The following is a 6,350-nucleotide window of genomic DNA, read 5'->3' on the forward strand; positions in this document are numbered from 1 at the left end:
AAATGAATTAATAATTGATATAAAATACTAACATTGAGTAGTTGTTAATGAACATGTAACATTTGGAGAAGGAAGAGCAGTGGTAGTAAGTGTAGTATCTATTAGTTAAAAGATATAAAATGATATCATGACAATAATATAATGTAAGACAAGGCAATTATTCTGTTGATTTTCAAATAAAATCAATGATTCATAGTTTCAGGTTCTTCTATGCATTTGTATTCTTGTGTTCCTGTGTCACTAAAAAGTAAATAAAATGCATCCATTTGTATGACTTATGTGATTATGGGTTGTGATAAAACTCATATCTAACCATGACCGAATCCACCTTCCAAACGTATACACACTAAGGCATACTAAAGGTTACTCAATAATTAACCCTTGTTGTTTTATCAGTATAATAAAATCAATTATATAATCATCATACCAGCTATCTTTGTAAAAAGAAGTAATTTGTTATACCAGTAATACATACCTGATATAATTAATTGTGGAGGTATTTGAGGAAAGTTTTCATCTGTCAAGAAAGACAAGTAAAGATTTTACTTTTCATTTTAAATGCAAAGAGCTTACCATATTCTTTCAGTATCTCTTGTCCTATTTGTACTGTATCTTCTGATTGTAATAAGATTGTTGAAAATGTTCGTAACTGGTTAGGATTATCAGATACTGTACCAGATAGTGCTTTCAATGGAGAAATATTTGATCTCTGAACTTCATCAAATGTTTTGTCAGAGATGACTCCCTCTGTATATAACATCTCCACAGGAAGGGTTACTTGTGAGAGTCTCTCAGAGAAGTTTTGCAATATTTGATTGGGAACCTTTTTTTGAACTGATCATAAAAGAAAACACATTCCATAATTAAATTATAACTTGTGGTTACTTACTTTCTTGTAAGGCTACTCTGTATCTTTCAGCAACAGTAATCTCACCAATGGGCGTCTTTCTTTAGTGTTTCAATAATCTCTCTTCTTGTAGCATTAGGTTTACTACTCAGCCACAATTCAAACATCTTTAATGATTTGAAATCACTATCTTCATTTAGTGATCTGATATCATTTAACTTTTGATATCTAACTTGAGAAGAACACCAAGTTTGTGCCAGTTAGTACCAACTCTGACATGTTCGTATAACTCGTGAACAGTTGGTTTTCCATTCAGAAAAACTGATCGAAATAGTTCGACTGAAAATCGACTGATCGACGAAGCCATGACCTCTGGTTGAGCCACTCCCACCAAATTCCTCTGCAGAGGAATTTGGTGGGAGTGGCTCAACATTATTCACAGAGTTGCTGGTTTGTAATTTGGTAGGGCGTGGTCTGTACAATGGAAGTAGGTATCTCTCTTCTCTCTCTCCTACAAATCATATTACAATTGTCAGTATTGTTCAGTACTATTGCTAATAGGAGTGAGTTTATATATTTAATACAATTTATATTACAAACATAATTATTATTGACAAAGAACAATGACATTATAGTAAGGTATTCCTGTAGCTCTATCTTTATTTGAGGCTAACTACATCACGTGAGCCAGATCTCAAAAGAGCTGAACAAGAGAAAACATTTATAGATCCAACGATGGCAATTCATTAAAGCCTTTCCCCTCAATATCTGATCCGCCCACTCTATATCTCTCATTAGTTGTCCCAGCGTACATGGAACAGTATCGATGTATGTATGTCATGTGATATGTCATGTGATTATACTCTGTCATTTCAGTGCCAAAAATGATGGATGAAACAATGAAATATCTTGAAAAAAGGAGGGTCAGTTACATTTAACTAATATATGACAAAAAACTTAATATGAATTACAGGAAAATGACCCTTTATTTTCATACGAAGTCATTATTGTTAATGATGGTAGTAAGGACAAAACTGATAAGGTAGACATCACTATAATGTCATGCTATATTTAGTAGTACTATTTATAGGTTGCTTTAGAGTATGTTGCTAAATATGGAACTGATCATGTGAGGTTATTGAACTTTGGTCCGAAACAGAGGGAAAGGAGGAGCAGTGAGAATGGTACTTAGTCACATGATAGTCATGTGATCATCATATGACTATATGCTTTGATAGGGTTTTTAAGTGCTAGAGGAGAAAAGATCATATTCGCTGATGCTGATGGAGCAACTGACATTTCTGATATGAAAAAATTAGAAGAAGCTCTAACTGTTGATCATGTGAGTAGTCATGTGACTCTGTGCGTATGCGTGTAATATTAAATGTAAAATTTTATAGACTGTACCTGCTATTGTTGTTGGCCTCAAGAGCTCATCTTGAAGATAAAGCTATCGCTACTTGTAAGTTCACTTTATTGCATTATATACCTCTCTCTCTCTCTCTCTCTCTCTCTCTCTTTCTCTCTCTCTTACTCTCTCTCTCTTTACTCTCTCTCTCCTCTCTCTCATACCTCTCTCTCTCTCTCTAGCGTTCTTTTTTTAGAAACATATTGATGTATGGATTTCATTTTCTTGTATTTTTCTTTGTGTCAAAGATGTCCGTGACACTCAATGTGGTTTTAAAATGTGTACTCGTTTAGCTGTTCAACAAGTATTTGAAAACCTCCATATTGAACGATGGTAAGTCTATACATGTGCAAAGCTATGAATATCATTAATTATAAACATATGAAATAATTATAAATTAATAATAATATTATTACTTTTAACCACACCCTCTCATTAATATAGGGCATTTGATGTAGAGATGTTATATATAGCACAATATCTTAAGATACCTATTAAGAGATCGCTGTTAAACTGGGAAGAAGTAGAAGGTAATAACTTTTAATAACTTAAAATTGGGGTGGAGCACGTCTTTTCATTAAAAGGATAAGCTATTGGTATCCTATTGAATACCCCATCTTAAAAATCTCTCTTTTCAATATTCAATAGTCAGCCCTTACTCTAGAGTTTGTAGTTGTGTCCAATTCAATCTCTTTTTAATGTAAAAGGTTATATTTAAAACTATTAGATACTTTTATAAGAGTAACTACTTTGAATATTATTGTTATAAATTATCAATTTATTTCTCAATAGGTTCTAAACTAGTTCCAATCTTTAGTTGGTTACAAATGGGGACGTGATCTCCTCTTTATAAGACTGCGATACATGTTTGGATTTTGGACTGTGAAAACTAAATCTTCATAGTTACTAAACCACACCCACTCATTGCTATTTAATTAGGTATCTACAGGTAAAGGTCTTCCGAGCTACATAGCAACAATATTAGGTCAAAATGTTATTATTACATTTAATTAAATTTGGAAAAAAAAAATTGAGTTAAATCATAACTGTTATTTAGAAAAAAAAAGGAAAATTATTTCTTTCAAGAACATCAGTGAATTATTAGGTCATCTAAAGTGAGAAAACGTATAATAATGAGGTTAGTGATCATAATTGTGACTCACTGGTGGGCGTGTCATGATTGTAATCTCTTAGGATTATTAGCAGCAATGTAGTGATAGAGAACAACCAAAAGAAAGAGACTCACTCCTAATACGTTAGCAAAAATGGCTAACTGCACGTCTGATATCATAATGAAGAGACTGAGAAAAGAAAAAATGACTACATTTATTGTTGGGGGACTTACTTGAGTGGTAGAACAAAGAAGGGGGCGTGGTTGAGAATGGGGTTTAAAATTTTATTTCCTGTGAGCATGCTCTGTTTTATTTTCAAAACTTAAAATTTGATGATTGCTATGGCTGACGTTCAGCAGCTGTACAGAAGATGAATTAAGAGCTAAATTGTACAGTTCTTTACAGAAGAAAGGAATTCTAGATTCACTGAAGGTACAAACTCGCTGTGTGAATGAATCTTTGAATAGAGACTATATATATAATATTATATAGATTGCTATTAACATGTGATTATCACATAATATATTTCTCTTCTCCAATAGTCTCAACTTAGGAACTCATTGGCAAGAGAGTTACGAAGTTCTCTGAGTGTCGACCACATGTGCCACGCCCATCTCTTTATCATCAAATTTCTAACTACTTAATAACTGATTACCTCCAAGAGAATGGTTTGGAATATACTCTATCAACATACCTACCAGAAGCTGGTGTTCATTTAGATAAGTTAGTATATTTACTGTGTACAATTTACAATTTATCAAAAGTTGGTCATAGTCTCCCCTTCTTGTCTCTATACTTGTACAAAACACACAAGTCATTTTTCATGTTAAGGGAATATATTCTGACAATGATATCTCAACAATAGTATTATAATTTTCACTCTCTACTATTTTTATTAACATAACATAATATTATATTTTTTTACTAGTTATTATCAGCTGAAGAAGTTTGCAATATATTAGATATTATCCTCAACATACAAAGGTAACAAAAGATTACATACATTAAGTAACTATTGTCTTCTGTAGGCTGTTTGCAAAAAGAACAAAAATGTTGGCTCAGTAAATAATAGTAACCATGGTAACAATGATTGTTATCTTTTAGCATCTGGTTTATTATTACAACTCCTACAAGATTTACCTACTTTATTAAATAAACCATTACCAGCTGTAATATCTTGTAGTGTTCAGACTGAGAGTGAGGACCAACTAACAGTTAGAAAAAAAACAAAAGAGATTGAAGACAGTGATGATGAACAGAGCATAGAAAGAAGAATGCTAGCTTTTCAACGAGACTGTGAGAATAGAAACAAAAGAATGTTAGAATTAGAGGTAAGAAGAGAGAGAGAGAGAGAGAGAGGGAGAGAATACAAGAATAAACTAACCTTTACAAACAGATGGCACGTTTTAAAAGAGAAAGAGATTTCTTTGATGAGATTAGATGAGAGAAATCGTTATTTAAAAGATCTAACTGAAATCAAAAACAAGTTAGTGGTAATTAGACAAAGTATTGTCTTTTAATGTTCCATTTATAGTTAAAAAAACAATACCAAGAAAGACTTACCTCAGCAAATAGAACAATTGAAGAAGAGAAGGAAAGATTATTAAGAAGGGAGAGTGAACTTGAGAAAGGTCTCTTCACTCAACGACAAGCTCTTCTTGATGAAATGGAGGCTTTAAAAAGGGGGGAAATAGAATGAAGAGGCAATCAGAAATTGATAAAAGGTAAGTTTATTAATGAGATTATACAATTATTATATAGTATTATAATATAGGTCTGTTGCATTAGAGAAAGAGAAAACAATGTCACTACAGGAGTTATTAACAAGTAAAGAAGAACTTCTTGATGACCTCAAACAGCAATATGATCAAATGGCTGAGGCTAAGTTAGAGAGGTGAGTAGAGAGAGAGATCTTTCTGAATGTGATTATTTTAATCTTCTTTAGATACAAAGCTGAACTGGAGACAAAAAAACTAACAGAAACTCAACAAATAGAACAGTTGAAGATACAATTGGAAGGTACTAGTTCTGTTCTTCTGTCATTCTATTTAATGTTTTCTCGATTATTTTAGGATCTCAGGAGTCTATGAGAGGGCTACAGTCAAAGTTTGACAAAACAGTTGGTGACCTTCAGGAGGAGAGAGATAGAGTTAAAGAGTTGTGTGAACAATTACATTCTTCAATGAACAGACCAAAATGAACTAGTCAAAGAGAGGGAGAATCTACAAATAAAACTTGAAACGGTACATTAATTGTAATGAATACAACATATTATATAACATTTAAACAATGCTAGGTTGTAGATTATCCTATACTACCAGGCAGGTAAGAGAAATGGAGCTACAGTTGGAAACTGTAAGGAGACAACATGAGGAGAGAGAGGACAATTGAAAAATAAGATAGCAGGTGTGTGCGTGCGCGCGCACGCGTGTGTGTGCGTGTGTGTGATTCTGATAATTCTTTTTAGAGCAACAAGTAATAATCAAAGAGTTAAAAAATAAAGTTGGTAAGTCGTCAAGGCAACAGGTAACAACTCAACAACAATTAGAAGAACAATTGGAGGATACAAAGAAGAAATATATATCATTACAACATAACAATAGATTATTAAAACAAGAGAATAATAAAAAGGTAATGTTGTTATTGTTTGTTTGTTTGTTTGTTTGTTTGCTTGTTTGTTTGTTTGTTTGTTTATTGGTATATCATCTGTGTTTATTTATGTCTCTGTTTTATATAACATACTTCACCTTGACCTCTCATTTATACTCTACTATATAAATTATTATATAAGAGTAGACTAATACAATATATATTTGCAGCTGTCATTTATATATATATATGTACTGCAGCTGTCATATTGTTTTATTTATAGATGGAGATGAACAAACATTACAACATAGACTAGATCAAGTTATGATTGAACTTCATTCAGCTCACAATGAGATCCAGACTTACAAGAACAGATTGATGATTTACATAATAG

General features: G+C 32.3%; 1 pseudogene; it reads left to right on the forward strand.

Moving 5' to 3' along the window:
* The first annotated feature begins 314 nt into the window (after positions 1-314).
* Positions 315-5,066, forward strand: LOC121391135 (annotated as a pseudogene).
* Positions 5,067-6,350: the final 1,284 nt, after the last annotated feature.

The sequence above is a fragment of the Gigantopelta aegis genome, unplaced genomic scaffold (assembly GCF_016097555.1).
Source record: "Gigantopelta aegis isolate Gae_Host unplaced genomic scaffold, Gae_host_genome ctg1752_pilon_pilon, whole genome shotgun sequence".
NCBI lineage: Eukaryota > Metazoa > Mollusca > Gastropoda > Neomphalida > Peltospiridae > Gigantopelta > Gigantopelta aegis.